At 38.4% G+C, this 17043-nt stretch overlaps 1 protein-coding gene across 9 annotated transcripts in view; it reads right to left on the reverse strand.

The window, feature by feature from the left end:
• Positions 1-17043, reverse strand: part of BCAS3 (BCAS3 microtubule associated cell migration factor) — a 565907-nt gene that overhangs the window by 184028 nt on the left and 364836 nt on the right. The gene's annotated exons all lie outside the window — the stretch shown is intronic.

The following is a 17043-nucleotide window of genomic DNA, read 5'->3' on the forward strand; positions in this document are numbered from 1 at the left end:
TTTAAAATGTTAGTTTCCAAATATTTGGGGATTTTTCCAAATATATTGTGGTAATTGATTTCTAATTTAATTGCATTGTGGTCAGAGAACAAAATTGTGTATGATTCAAATCTTTTAAATTTATTGAGGCTTGTTTTATGGTGCAGAATATGGATCATCATAATAAATATTTTCTGTGCATTTAAAAAGAAGGTGGTTCTGGGGACTTCCCTCGTGGTGCAGTGGTTAAGAATCTGCCATTCAATGCAGGGGACACAGGTTCGAGCCCTGGTCCAGGAAGATCCCACATGCCACGGAGCAACTAAGCCTGTGCACCACAACTACTGAGCCTGCGTGCCACAACTACTGAAGCCCATGCGCCACAACTACTGAAGCCCGCACACCTAGAGCCCGTGATCCGCAACAAGAAAAGCCACCACAACGAGAAACCCACGCACCACAAGGAAGAGTAGTCCCTGCTCACCACAACTAGAGAAAGCCCACGCCCAGCAACGAAGACCCAAAGTAGCCAAAAATAAATAAAAATAAATTAATTAATTAAAAAAAAAGTGAAGGTGGTTCTGGACTTCTCTGGTGGCTCACTGGTTAAGAATCCGCCTGCCAATGCAGGGGACACAAGTTCAAACCCTGGCCCAGGAAGATCCCACATGCCACGGAGCAACTAAGCCCGTGTGCCACAACTACTGAGCCTGTGCTCTAGAGCCCGTGAGCCACAACTACTGAGCCCACGTGCCACAACTATTGAAGCCCGCGCACCTAGAGCCCGTGCTCTGCAACAAGAGAAGCCACCACAATGAGAAGCCTGTGCACCACGACGAAGAGTAGCCCCTGCTCACCGCAACTAGAGAAAGCCTGCGCGCAGCAACGAAGACCCAACGCAGCCAAAAATAAATAAATAAATAAATTTATTAAAAAAAAAAAAAAAGAAGGTGGTTCTGCTGTTGGTGGTGGGGTTTTTTAAAAAAATAAATGTCTATTAGATTAAGTTGGTTATTAGTGTTATTCAAGTCTTCTATATCCTTGGTGATTCTCTATTGGTTTATCAATTATTGAAAAAGGAATGTGGAAATCTCCAACTACGTGTTTGCCTAATTCGGCTTGTAGTCAGTTTTGTCTTATGTGGCTTGAAACTCCATAATCAGGAATATAAACCTTTAGAACTGATATGTACTCTTTATGAATTAACACCCTTAACATTATGAATGTCTCCTTATTCTGTAATATTTTTTCTGATATCTATTTTGTCTATTAATATAAGAGTTGCTGCTTTCTTTAGTCTTATATAGTATATTATTTCCATCCCTTAACTTTTTTTAAAATTTAATTTAATTAATTTTTTATACAACAGGTTCTTATTAGTTATCTATTTTATACATATTAGCGTATATATGTCAATCCCAATCCATCCCTTTACTTTTATTCTATTTGTATGCTTATATTTAATTGGGTTTCTTGTAGACATCCTATGGTTGAATCTTCCCTTTTTATCCAATTAGACAACTTCTGTCTAATTTTAATTGAGTCTTTTGGCCATTTACATTTAATATGATTTTTGTTATGTTGGGTTTAAATGCACCATTTTGCTATACGTTTACTATTTGCCTATATATATTTTTTGGGGGTGGGGCGGCGTTCCTTTTTTTCTCTCCCTGACTTCTTTGTAATTGAATATTTTTAGGATTCCATTTTATCTCATTTGTTGGCTTATTAGCTATATAATTTGTTATTTTAGTAGTGGCTTTAGGGTTAATAGCATATATTTGTAACTCATCAAAGTCTACCTTTTAGGAATATTATACCACTTCATGGGTAGTATAAAAACCTTATAACTTTTAAACACTGGCTTAAAGCAATTTAATTATGATGTGGGTCATGCTTTTAAGTTCTGTTAGGCAGAACTGGAACAGTATAGTGTTAAGAGAAATTTTGCCGCACCGTGGAGGAAAAAACTTTCTGCATATTATCCCCATTTGCCTGTAAATTATGAGATTTTCCACTCTTGCTACTGGGAACAGAAACTATTCCCAGCCCTGTGTGAGCTCTAGTGAATGTTTGCTCTAACCCTTGTTGGTGGTTCTTTCCTGGGCCTTGGGTAGTTTCTCATGTGCTGATCAGTACTCAGCTGAAGGCTTACAGGATATCCTCTGCAGCTCTCCAGAGCTATTTATCTGGACAGCTCTCTCCTCTCTGGTACTGTGCCCTGTGACCACGAGACACCTTGGCCTCCCCAAACTCCCAGCTTCGTCTTTTCCACTCAGAGAGAGTGCTGTGCTCTATGTGGATTCCCCTTCCCTACGATATGTCCTGGTAATGAGCCAGGACAATTGTAGGACTCACTTCATTTGTTTCCCATCTCTCAGGGATCACTGTCTTTACTGCCTGATACCCAATACCTTGAAAACCACTGTATCATACAATTGTCTTGTTTATTTTTTTCAGGTGGAAGGGTAAGTCTGATGCCTGCATTTATTGAAGGCCTTGTAAAACTCCAGGGATGGAGTATCCAATTAATGCTTATAAAATGAATGTTAATTATTTCACCTTTATGAAAATCAACTTACAGAAATTGAAAGGAACAATATCTATTTTAAGTTAAGTTAGTAAAGGGACTTCCCTGGTGGTCCAGTGGCTAAGACTCCACGCTCCCAATGCAGGGGGCCTGGGTTCGATCCCTGGTCAGGGAACTAGATCCCACACGCCGCAACTAAAGATCCTGTATGCCGCAACTAAAGATTCTGCATGCCACAACTGAAAGATCCTACATGCCACAACTAAGAGCCGGTGCAGGCAAATAAATAAATAAATATTACAAAGAATTAGATGAGTAAACAATGATCCAACATCCACAAATATCCTTAGCTTAAACTCTAATTCATTATCTTTTCACCAACACCAATTTCTGCTTCTCAAATGGTCTTTAACGTCTACATAACAAATGCAAAAGTATATTGATTTTTCTGATTTTTTTGTCTATTTATGAAGATTGGTGTTGAGAGTTTCTAAAGTATACTGAGGAATCCTTAAACAAAAGAAACCTCTTATAGCAGTTAGGTTATCCATGTGCAAAACCCCAAACCAAGTTATTTCACTTCTGTGCAAAGGACTGGGTACACAGATGTTATCTTCATTCTAGATTTCACAAAAAAATCTGCTAAGCTTACAATGATTTGCTATTCTGCTTCAAGTAAAATACTTTAAAGGTCACTTAAAAGTAGGCTTGGGCTTCCCTGGTGGCGCAGTGGTTAAGAATCCGCCTGCCAATGCAGGGGACACAGGTTCGAGCCCTGGTCTGGGAAGATCCCACATGCCGCGGAGCAACTAAGCCCCTGCGCCACAACTACTAAGCCTGCGCTCTAGAGCCCACAAGCCACAACTACTGAGACCGCATGCCACAACTACTGAAGCTCGCTCGCCTAGAGCTTGTGTTCTGCAACAGGAGAAGCCACCGCAATGAGAAGCCTGCGCACCGCAACGAAGAGTAGCCCCCGCTCGTTGCAACCAGAGAAAGCCCGCGTGCAGCAACGAAGACCCAAAGCAGCCAAAAATAAATAAATTTACAAAAAAAAAAAAAAAGTAGGCTTATTAGCAATTTATGGTCAAAACAATATATGGTACTGTCTAAACACAGAAATGAAATTGGGTATTAGAATTGTTGAAAAAACACATTTCTTGATTGTGAGGTCTTAAAAATTATCATGAAATACATTCCAGGGACTTCCCTGGTGGTCTAGTGGTTAAGAATCCACGTTTCCACTGCAGGGGACACAGGTTTGATCCCTTGTCGGGAAACTAAGATCTCACATGCCCCAAGGCATGGCCAAAAAAAAAAAAAGAAAAGAAAATACATTCCAATTTTCAATGATGTGTTAGCTGAAAGCACAATAAGAATCCCTTATATTGCTCCTTAAAATAGATGAGGGTTTTAGATGATTAGGTTAAGAACAGGCTCCTGCCTAATGTGCTCAAGGATGGGAGCGTATTTATCCACACTAATATCCTGAGAGGTGAGATTTTCTGTTGTGGGCACTAAGAAACTAGGCAAAATGACCAGAAATCAGCTTACACTACTCTGGATCTTTCAACATTCTATATTACTCTCTAGGACATTACTGACGTGAACATAAGTCATTGCAAAACCATACTATATTGTAATTAGAATATAAGGTATAGGCAGTTATATGTATAATGACTATAAGCCCTCAAAAGAAGTTAATGAACTGAGGCTGACCTTGATCACTGACTCAGATCCTGCAGCACAGGGCAGTACCTGCTCCCTCTCCCACATTGGCCAACCTTTGCTACAACAGTAATCAATTTGCCGTCTTGATCTCTCAAGCATATCATACATTTTTTGATCCATCATTAAGCCTCAAACTTGTGGCCTAATTAAATTACTGAGGAAAGACACTTTGGAATTCTAGACTTTGGCAGGAGAAAAAGTAGAGATAAAATATTTGAATACGGTGAGAAAATTATGACCTAATCTCCATGCAGTTATTAATATTCAAAGGTGCTGTTCAAAATAAACTTTTATTCGATTGCATTTTTTAAACACGAAATGATGTCAAAGCATTTGTAGCATGGTAATTAAATGCCAAATATAAAACGTAGGAGAAGGAAGAAATAGAAAAGGCTCGAGGGACAAGGCAGCTCCACATGATAGGTGTGAACAGATATGGAGGGGCTGTATGAGAGTCATCAAGGTGATCTTCCAGAGTGTAGAAGTTACATGGGAGAAGCTGTGGAAAGATAGAAAAAAGCCTAGAGATAGAGAAATGAAAGACAGAAAGACAGAGACAGATCGGAAGAAAGAAAAGTCAAGCTTGACCCAGCGAATAAAATAAGCTAATGATGAATTTTGTCAATAGGCATTAATTTCAATTGTTTCCAATGAATGATAAAAGCCAATGGGGAAGTCAAATTACTTCTAGAATCAAAAGACAGGCAGTGCCATATTACGCCAGAGAGGAGAGAAAACAGACCTATAGTTACTGCAAATATCAAAAAGTAGGTTTTAGCAGCAAGGTAAAACCCCACGTAGAAGTGGCTAAGATGGTGAAAAACAGGTATGGGGAACAGAGGTGAAATCAGAAAGAGTAAAGGGGGGATTCCCTGGCACTCTGGTGGTTAGGGCTCTGTACTTCCACTGCAGGGGGCACGGGTTCCATCCCTAGTCGGGGAACTAAGATCCTGCATGCCCAAAAAATAAATAAATAAAAGAAAGAGTAAAGGAAAATAGGAACTAATTGTGAAAGCACTATAAAACAGAAAATAAACCATAGCATTTCCCTTTGCACCTAATGCCCTTCCAAACACTGCCGCACATTCAAATGCATCCCCTACAAGAAGCCCTCGTCCCCATTAACCCGATTTCTCCCCCCACCGCTGGGCACCCACAACATTATATTCATGTAAGGCTCTTCTGTGGCACTTAAGTTTATCTTGTAGTCCAGTTAACTGTACATATTCCTACCCCAGTAGACTGTAAACTACTTGAGTCAAGGACCATTTCTAATAGTACCAGTACCTCATGCCCAGGACACAGCAGGGTGCTGGGTAAATATCCACTGTATCATGTTGGAAACTTAAAAATACTGAGGGTGAGGTTTCACTTCTATCTCAAAAATCTAAGTGATTACAGGTCAGGGAGGGAGTATACTTCCGGCAAGAGACTGGCAATGAAAAGATACGCATTTGAATTCCAGATATGACAATATCATGCTGTATAAATTTATGCCTGTATATTAATCTTGCTGAGTTCTACCTTCTCTTAAGGTGGTAGGATTACACGTTCTAAGATTATGATTCTCTCTTCCCTGAATGCAAAGCATTTACTATCTGTACTATTAATTTTGCAATTGATCATAGAATGCCTTGGGTATTTCTTCATCTTTTAAGTAATTCAAGTGCATTTATGTCTCATCTTTCCCAACTACAGCTCCTTGAATTGAGAAAGGAACAAAGTTTTCTCATCTCCCACACTGCTAAGAACAGAAAGACAGAGAGAGACAGAGAGCATTCAATAAATACCAACCTATTTCACAAAATGAATCGATTCTTTAAGAAAATGTTCAGAGTGCTGTCACCTAGCATTTGGAGGCTCTACTGCAAGTTGCCTTTTAACTGGAAGGAGTTGGGAGGCAAGGCTAATGAAGCCATCAGTTACAGAAGCTTCTTTATAGGACAAAAATATGCTAGGAAGGAATTCAAGGCTTTTTGCTTGTTGATAACCTGCCAGAACGAGCTCCTGGGAAAGGTGTTTTGTTTTGCAAGGATGAAAAGGAACTGAGCAGGGACATCTCCTGAACTAGTGATAATAGGGGAAAACTTATCATGAGACTTAGTTTCCTTTGTTCATTGATAAGCCCAAGTAGCAATTACCTACTTTAGCAATGATCATTACCATCACAGAGAATTAGGCAGTGTCACATGGTGGCAGTATTTGGATTTACAGGACCTCAGTTTGACTCTCAGCTCTAACACTTGGTCACTATGCTGAAATTAGTTAACATCTCTAAGCCTCAGTTTGCTCATTTATAAAATATAAAATAATAATTCCTGCCTGAGTCCATTCAAGAATCGAGGATGCAGCAACATGGATGGACCTAGAGATTATCATACTAAGTAAAGTACGTCAAACAGAGAAAGACAAATACCACACGATATCGCTTACATGGGGAATCTAAAAAAATGATGCAAATGAACTTATTTACAAAACAGAAACAGACTCACAGACATAGAAAACAAACTTATGGTTACCAAAGGGGAAAGGAGGAGAAGGATCAGTTAGGAATTTGGGATTAACAGACACACCACTATATATAAAATAAACAACAAGGACCTACTGTATAGCACAGGGAACTACTGTAATAACCTATAATGGAAAATAATCTGAAAAAGAATATAGATATATCTATAGATATATATGTATCTGTATAACTGAATCACTTTGCTGTACACCCGAAACATTGCAAATCAACTATACTTCATTTTAAAAAAAATGTAGGAAATGTAAGTGATGTTAAGTGAAGAGTTCTCTATAAATTAGAATTTTTTAAAAAAAATCACACAAATGCCCTCAGAGTGCCTGACACTCTTGAAGTAGGTGTGGCCAAGCTAAAGAATGGTGGGCAGGAGGCTGCTATTTTCTAGAGAGCATCTGGGTGCTTAGGTGGGTTTGTTCTAATTCCTTCGGATCCCGGGGCTCCCTTTGAGACAAAAGTCTCTAAGTACTCAGGACCCTAACAAGGCTTCCTTTGCAACAAAACAGATAACTAAAGAAGCTCTAAGAGACAAGGGCATTGAAAGGAGTTAGACTCTAACAGGTAGAAACTGTCACTGCAGGCACTCTCCTGGGAGTTCTGCTCAGCACTCTGCTTCCTGGATGACACCTAAATGGAGAACCAACTAGGGTTCAATACCTTTCAATCTGAATGCCGCTGTGGGGTCTCTTTGGTTCAGCTTTCTCGTAACCGACAAAGAGAGTGGTCTAACCAGGAAATTCCATGTTGGGGTTAACAGAACATTCTTCTTAATGAAGAGGTATCATAGCTCTCATATTCTATCAGTAAGATACTAACTTATAAGGAAGTAGAAAATTATGAAGCATGTTTAATACAAAACTAATACTAAGCATAATTTTTCTTTGATGATTTAGAAGACAGTTCAATATCTTGCCATTGTTTCAGAATCACTATACACATGATTCCATGGTACTTTTGTTTATTTATTTATTTATTTTAAATTTTATTTATTGATTGATTGATTTTTGGCTGCATTGGGTCTTTGTTTCTGTGTGCAGGTTTTCTCTAGTTGCAGCCAGCGGGGGCTACACTTCGTTGGGGTGTGTGGGCTTCTTATTGCTGTGGCTTCTCTTGTTGCGGAGCACGGGCTCTAGCTGCGGGGGCTTCAGTGGTTGCAGCACGTGGGCTCAGTAGTTGTGGCTCACAGGCTCTAGAGCGCAGGCTCAGTAGTTGTGGCGCACGGGCTTAGTTGCTCCGCGGCATGTGGGATCTTCCCGGACCAGGGATCGAACCCGTGTCACCTGCACTGGCAGGCAGATTCTTAACCACTGCGCCACCAGGGAAGTCCTGACTTTTATTGCTTTCTCTTAAGGGTTTTATAAATTTTCCAATATCAACATCTCCCCCACCCCCCTCCCAAAAAAGTCATGTCTTTATCACTGATTTCTGTGACTAACTGAAATATGATCACTTCAATTAAGTCTTTGGTTTATTTGAGTTTTGTTTATTTTGTTGACTCCTGGACAAATGGAATATGACCACTCCTTAAGCTATATTCCAGAAAGATTATGGAATGAAAACTTTAAACTACTGAAGAATCTGAGCAATTCTGCATTGGAAGAACATACTATAGTTATTCCTTCAAACATAAAATACCTTGGGGTCAAGTGTTAAAAGAAACTATCCCGTTTCTTGAGAGTTTAGAAATGTTGACCCCCCACATTTTAGTAAGAAATGTCTTAGTCAATAATATTTATCATGTGTGCTGCAGTGCTTTGCTCTTATAATAGAAACACCACCATCTACTCTGGCAGTAAACACATTCTAAGTATTCACTATTGTATTGCCCAATAGGTGTTCAACCAAAATTTGTTGAATGTGAATAAAATGTTGCCCTGATCTTTCACAAAGTAAGACTAAACTTACAGACCTATGACTACAACTTGAACAAGACATGTATGTATATAATTTTTTATGCCCTGTTGATCCCTTTGAATGTCTCAAATAATAAGACCTTAAGAACGTAAGCAATACCGTCTTTTCTCTCACATTCCGTGAGTGGCTCCTTAGGCTCCAGCCTTGGCTCGAGAGACCGCTCCTCCCCAAGGAGGGCCCTATGACAGGGAATCAGTTTCAGAAAGAGAAATATATCCCTAAACTGGTTTACTTATTATTTTTGTTTTCAACAACAAAAAGCTGAAAACTGCAAAAAGCTATCGGAGAAGTCTGCTCAATGCAGAGTCCAAAAAAATCAGTGAACCATACCAATAAGGTTTATTACTGGGATCATCTTGGTCTTGCTGCTGTGTAACAGGCTGTAACATGGAAAAAGGCAGTGAGGAATTCTGTCAGGACATCTCCAAACAAAATATGGTGTGTGTATCTGTCTAGAAAAATGGTACAGATGAACCGGTTTGCAAGGCAGAAATAGAGACACAGATGTGGAGAACAAACGTATGGACACCAAGGGGGGAAGTGGGGGATGGGGGGTGGGGGTGGGGTGAGCTGGGAGATCGGGATTGATGCATATACACTAATATGTATAAAATAGATATCTAATTGAAAAAAATGAAGTTGCTAAGAGAGCAGACCTTGGAAGTTCTCAAAACAAGAACAAAAATTTGTAACTGTGTGGTAATGGATGTTAGCTAGACTTACTCTGGTGATCATTTTGCAACATATACAAATATCAAATCATTTTATTGAACATCTGAATCTAATATAATGTGATATGTCAATTATATCTCAATAAAAAATGGTAAATTAAAAAAAAAGAAAAAAAATATGGTGTGTGTATCTGTCCTTTCTCTATAACCATATAATAGAAGAAAATTCTCTTTCTGTGGAGGCAAATGCATTTGAAACATCTCCTTCTTGGGAATTAAAAAAAACAACAACAGGTGTCAGGAACACTTCCACGATTCCATTGCAAGCCCTCCCTCACAAAATGATTCTCACCTACCCCCATCCCACAGAAAAATCAAAATCTTCCTGAACCATACATACTCCTATAAGAACGGCAGCTCCATACACACTGCAGTCACTGTCAGTTTACTTACCCAAGATATTTTCCAATGAGAGGTCTTCAATTTTTACTTAAGAAAAAAATACTGCACGACCAGGATACATACATATCATTTGGGGGAGTAAAACCATCTACATACCGACCAAATTTCATATGCTGTGAACCAAATCTACAATCAGCCTGTAAATGTAAATCAGCTCTACATTTATCTGGCTATTAAGCACAAATTTAGGATTTCTTACTAGAAGGAATCCAATTTAGTTATGGCATTAAATGTGTGCTTTTTTCCTCTCTGAGAGACAGTAATAGAATTGAATTCTGTCCATCACAGCAGATCGGGGCTGCTCATCTTTGTCCAGCAATCATGTCTGTAAAGGCCAGAGAAGGCAGTACTGATACTTTTCCAGCACAAACTACTAGTTTAATATCAGCTGAGGAGAATGAGTTCAACCAACCAAACAGCAGCTCAGGCACCATGAAACTGGATTTGCGGAGGCTGGTGTGTGTGTTGTGGGCGAAGGAGCAGATGACTGCCCTCAACCAGCAAACACCCCTGCCCTCAGCTGACATCACCTTTCCAGATGGCTGGCTCAACCAAGGCTAGATTGTTTAAAATAAAGACATCGTCTGTGTTTTCACTTAGAAATGTGTACACTGAGGTGCAGAAGGAAAGAAAAAAAAAAAGTCACGGATGTAATCACGTGATCGATCAAATACTGCTTAAACCTATAGCCACATTTGGTAGCACTGTCTCTGTCTTTTAAAGAATGGAAAAGCACTGTGCTCTGGGATAATGATATAAGAACAACTGCTTTAAATTAAATGCAACAAGTAGACCTTGTAACATGACCAAAATCCATCCCAGGCTTTTTCTAAATTCCAAAGGCACCAAATTCCTCTTTAACAGTATTTGATAAGAAATGCTTAACACTTTTCTTTTCATATATTTCCTGTAATTACACATTTATAACAAAATGTGGATTTACTTGGCAGCCAAACCAAAGTGTTTCATATTGCTCTTAGATTGCAACCCTTGCTGCTGAAATACAGTATACTAAAAATGAAATAACTTTTCCATTTTAATGTGGTTATAAGCTTCCTGCTAGGCAGCAACCTAATTGATACTTTTGATGTTAGCTTTTTTTAAGACACGCTATCCTTCATCATCTACAGAGTATTTTAACTATAGATCTCTTGCAGTCTTCCCAAAGTTGACAGAGAGAAGGGGGAAGGGGTGGGAGGAGGAAGGCCACTTTATCAAAGTCATTGGAAATACAAGGTATTAATTATGTTAAATGAAGAAATATGGGCATTTGGTTACTTTTGTGGGTCAGAAATATTTTAATCTGACACTGCCAGCCAGCTGCCTCTCCCTGAACAGCCCCCCTGCATTTATATCAGTTGCAGGGACACATCAAAGCTCCAGAAAGTGAGGAAAGCCACCACCAGTGGGGCCTTTCCCCCTCCCCCCCACCAAGGTCACAGTTTTAACTAGAGCGACCGCAGTGTTATCCACTACAATCAGTGATAAGGCCATGACCTTTTTTTACATTTTGGAAGTATGTATAGATGTTAGAAAAATTGGTAAACCCTTAGCCCAAAGGGGGGGGGGGAAGCCCCAGTGAATGGAAAATAAAACTTTCGTGATATTTAGAAAAGAAAACAAATGGTGTTCTCAATTGCTCCCAGTCAAAGCAGAGTTGGCTCACACAGATGCAGCTGACTTCTAAGCTTTGCTAAATCAGCCAAGCACACAGTCCAGGAGCAGAGTTACAGGGAGGGGAAACATAGCTGTCGGCCCCGATGCCCGAACGCGCTTTATTAAAGCTAGGCATGGAAACTTTGGATATGAACAATCAAAGAAGGCAACAGCAATTACGTAAATGCAACGTATCTCTTGTATGACCAGGGCAGGGACTTCTACAAGGTCACCTAGTAACATTTTAAAAATCCATTCTATTTCATAAAAGTTTTCTGATCAAGGGATCAGATAATGTGTTAAGAAGTCAGGTCACTGTGTAATAATTGTGCAAAACAAAACAAACAAAAAACAACAACCCTGCTTTAGACTATAAAAAACAACCTTTTCGTGAACTATACTTTATTTCTATTTTTGATTCCAGTAGCATATAAACATTTTGGGCAAATGTATTTATAGATGATTCTACTTTCAATAAATTTTTTATTTGAATCATAGATAAGTACCACATTTTTTCTTCTTTGACTTCAACTGCAGAAAATTCTCAAAGGAATTAATTGAACTACGGGTACTAATTTTAAGAAACTAACCCTTTGCATGTAATATTCAGGCAAACAGAACTTATCTGTTCTAGGAGTGGGTTTTGAGAGTCCTTATGGTAGAATTTTTAAAAAATAGAAATTAATCAGCATAAAACAAGAATACACCATGCTTGTCTTGAACCTTACATTACATTACAGGTAGAGAGTGCGGCATCTTTTAGGTAAAAACACACAACAAACAAAACACAATAACTAAACCCCACAAGACTCAAGTGAAAAGACAAAAGCCCTCCCTTTCCCTGCCTCTGAAAAGAAATGGATGAAGCCAAGGGCCTTTTCACTCTTGTTGACTCATTTCAACCTTCCCCAAATGTTTGTGTTTCACTGTAGCTCTCCCACCTCCTCAAGGATGTTAAAAATGCACAAGATCTCTGTATAAAGATATTCATTATGGAGCTGCCTGTACTTCTTCTAATCTTAATTCGATAAAAATCCACATATCATGAGTCAGGCGTACCAACTAATTTTAAGTCAGGAATAAAAGGATTTAGAAATACATTTGCCTGCAATCACTTCCCAGTTTTCTTCCTTATTTCAGATACTACTTCTTGGAATAAAAATGGAGTGATAAGCAATTTCACTTCTGTTGATAGTTCATTGCTATTAGAGGTAACAACTACCAGCACAAGGAATTTAAAACTAAACGGAACAGAACCTCTCTCAGCTGACGCTGGGTATACCTGCTCTGAAATTAGTACAGAGCAACGTTCAATTTTGAAAATAAGCAGAAGGAAACATATTGATTTTCTGTTCCTATGTGTAATTCTTATTAAGTAATCAAAGGAAAAAAAAAAATCCTAGCTGAGACAGTGAGGACTAAAACTCTATTCTCAGGCTTTAAAGGAGAAAATTTATGAAGACATATGGATTCATAAGTTTGTGCTTTAAATGAGAAAAATTATGCACATATATTTGATTTGTTGATGTTACATTGTGTCAAGAAAATATGCAAGCTGATACAGAAATAATTTTCCCTTATAAGCATACAAGAAAATACATTTCTGACAGTGAAACCTGTGAACTTCATATCAATTTTCTGAGCTTTTAGCATTTTCATTATTCGCTAACTTCTACATTTTCTAAATATGTCAAGACCTTTATTTTAAACAAATGTAGTCAGACTAGTCTGGTTTTTCCACTGATGTCTAAATAAAATTCCTTTACTAGAGCTTCCTTACTGCCTCATGTACTATTCCTCTCTCTCTTTAAGCAAATATCAGAATCAGGCTGTTAGTGCAACTTGAATTTCATTGTTAAGACATGAATGTTGAAATTATTCAAAAGTCTGGATGAAGACAGCCTGATATTTGATGCAGTATTAATGCAATCTGTCTAATCTCAGCTAAAGATTCGCTACCAAAATTACCAACAATTATAATAGCTACATGAATTCAGTAAAATACTTTTGAAAAAGTTACCAGCCTTGTCGGTCTAATCTGATTTTTCAAAATGACTCAGAGATTTAGCTTAATTACATGAAAGCAGTCGATGTTGGATTAAAACAAATACCAACCACAAAAAGTCATGCACATATTCTAGCACTCTTTCTAAAAAATGACCAAAACACTCCAAAAACTTGGCATAAAGGTGCAGGCACTAACGTTACAAGAGATTTGATGGGTCACATAAAGAATAAGAAATCATCTCCCAGAAGTTTGAAGGACAAGAAAATAAAGCTTTCCATGTATGTAGAAAAAAATATCTGAGTATAAGCAAAATATCCATGATTAAATAAAATTGTAGGTGATTGAAACTGACCAGCATTTTACAATATTAATGCTAATGGTTCGTCATAGTCTTGTTTGCACGTTTAACAGCTCCCATTAAAAAGAGAAAAAAAGACTTGTATGCAGGAAGGAGAAGCCAAGGGAAAACTAAAGCCATACATGGTAAGGATGGAGATAGAAGAAATATCGAATCAGCCAGAAATATACAATAGCAGTTTCCAATGTTGGATCAGGAAATAAGGTAGTTAGAGAAAAGTTGCAATCCAAAGAGAAAACACTTTTAGGAAATGGCAAAATTAAAACAGAAGTAGATATGTAAAATAGATGAATGAAGACAAGGTCTTCCTGCACCAAGGGAGTTGTTTAGGAGAAACAGTGTCCGTTTGTGGCCAGCGATAATACTTTCCATTCAATAGAGTTTGCAGCTTGCTGATTCATATGATTGCAGGCTGGCGCCCTGCTGGCGAGCCTCTCCACTGAAATTAAATCCACTCTCTTCAGTTATAAATTATAATGCTCTATAAACAACACTCCCATTGGGAATGGGGAGAGAGAGAAAGAGAGGAAGAGAAGGAGAGGGAAGAGTGGAAAAAAAAAAGAGGAAGAGAGGAAGGCAGAGAGGAAAAAAAAAAAGAGCCGGAGAGGGAGAGCGTTTCTGCACAGTCCACTCACTGTTTAATGTTCTGCTCTTCTGCAACAAACAAGGGGAGTAGCTCTTCCCCAGATATCACTCCTGCTGTAATTCCTACACTGTTTGATGTAGAGCCCAGAGAGGAACGTGGGACAGTAATGTGAGTCTATAAGGAAAAGCACTTAGGAATCAATGAGTATGCAAGAAGATAAAACCATAAAATAGATTTTATACATGGATTTTTCAAATCCATTATTGAATGTATCTTTGGAGTCCCAGGGGAGAACCAAAATAAAATAACATTCTTGATTCTATTTAGATAAATTAGATCTACACGTGGCACATCTTTTGATATCCAAATCAATCAGAGATATTCCCTCAAAATGCCCGGGCAGGCAAAGGAAACATAGGAAAGCAAAGATAAAAAAGAATCATGCCCAAACGGCCACAGACAAGGAGTCCAGAACGAAAAGACAGTTCAATGATTTGATCACCCACAGCACCTAGAGATTAAACACATTTTTTTTTTAATGAATATCTATCTCAGAATTCAATGTTAAATTTACAGGAAAGTGAAACCTCAATTGTTTAATGTTGAAGAGTTTCTTGGTTGGTTTCTTTTTTAAAGGTGGTTGCAGAAGGAAAAAAATAGAAAATATTCAGTTTTGTCAATTTCCTAAATAACTCTTGAAAGAGTCCATCGTAGAGTTGGTTTGTATGCATCAGTTTCAGGGCATTAAATTATATCTATATTCCACATTTCTTTTGTGTGTCAGTCTTTCTTAGGACTGACTTATGCCCCAAAGTGGGGTAGAAACAATTATTGTCATATGCCAATTAGTATTCCAAAGGATCACGTCCACAGGTTACTCATCAACTACAAAAGGACACAGTTCCATATGAAAAAACACCTTTGAAATTTCTTACTAAACGATGAACCTGCACATAAAAAATGTCAGGGGAGGCAGGGGTTGGAGGGGATGAGAGGGAGAGGGAGGGAAGAGGCGGGGAGAGAAGCAAACCCGGTCAAACCTAGGTTTGAAGGTGATTTAGGAAAGCAGCAAACCTGCAAACCCAAGATGCGTTTCCAGTGAGGAAACTCAAGGCAAACAGAATCCTCCACAAACCCCAGATTCCCATTTCTCTCTCTTATTTACGCAGACCCAGTATTACTCCCATTTTCCTTCCAAAGTAACAAGATGAAAGACAACTCCAGTTTCCTACTTTAGTCACAGAGAGAAGAAAGAAAGGAAAGGGGACTGAGATTTCAGTTTTAGACCTGAAGGAACTGTACCAAGCTAAATTCCAAACTGTGAAAAAAAACCAAAACCCAAAAACTTTAAAATTGAAACATCGACCCAAAGCTTAACCAGAGAATTAGGTTTAGGAACAACTCTGATTTTGCTCGTTCTCTTGCTCTCCTTTTTTTTTTTTTTAAAAACGTGTCTGGCTGACTGTCTCTCTCTGTCTCTCTGCTTTTGGTTGTGGTGCATACCAAGTAAATTATTTGCTGATAGGTGAATCTCAGCAAATGCTTTTCTTCCTTTGAATGCCTGGTGAGCTTGTTGGGAAAAGTCATTTAAGTCACTTAAAACAATCCCATGAAAAGTAAAACTCAATTCTGAAATAAGAGTATAACTTAGAGCTTAAAAATAAATTAAATAAAGGAAACATTAAAAGATAAATGGAGCAGGATGCTCTGTGGCTGAGGTAATGTGAGTGGAAAGGGAAGAAGGAGGGTTACGTTAATAAATGATTAAAAGGCCTTAACAAGGGCCTATCAGGTTGACCAGGAAAGCATTCTTCTCCTGGGCTCCTCCTCGAGACCACCTTTTTTACATTTGTTCTCAATGCTGATCAATATGGTTTTCATTTGCTGATTTCCATAATGCCATATGTGATCTGCCAGCCTGACATAATGAAGGTAGAAAGAGCTGAAGTCATTTGAGCATTCTCGCTTGCATGACTGTCGCCAGTTCACCAAACGCCTGTTATCTGAAAGTCAGTATTTTTCTTTTGCTTATTGACAAATACCAGCAGTGTTTGCCCCTAGACAGATGTAAAACCTCAGCATTGGGTGACAAATTTAAGTTAAGATTCAAGTTAAATAATACACTTTTTCTGGAGGGTTGCTTTTTTTTTTCTTTTTTTTGCCACCACTCAACCTGTAATTTAAGTTGGATTAAACACAGAAAAACAAGATTTAAGTGTGAATTATCCATTTCTGAACACAAATGCTCACTTCTGTTGATAAAGCAATAAATCACAAAGAATAAAGCACACATACTTGATGATGCCACCAAAGCCTCAGGACATATTTATTGCCCCAATTCAAGCTTTCCTATAAAGATATCAATTTAGTTGGCCCACTACTACTTGTCTCTGATAACGTTCACAGAAATTCATATCGAGCTATGTTTATTAAATGTTTACTCCCTGTTAAAGTTTCTTTAATCTATGCTCTAGGATGGAGAAACATTTTTATCACATGTAAGCCTCTCACGCCTTTTTTTTTTCATTGTACAGCAAAATGAGTTTGTTGAGGTCATCTCACATGAGGGAGCTATGCAAGAACCTTCCATGATGCCTGAAATGTCTCATTACAAATTCTCTGTA

Source organism: Balaenoptera physalus, assembly GCF_965194825.1.
Source record: "Balaenoptera physalus genome assembly, chromosome: 20".
Classification (NCBI taxonomy): domain Eukaryota; kingdom Metazoa; phylum Chordata; class Mammalia; order Artiodactyla; family Balaenopteridae; genus Balaenoptera; species Balaenoptera physalus.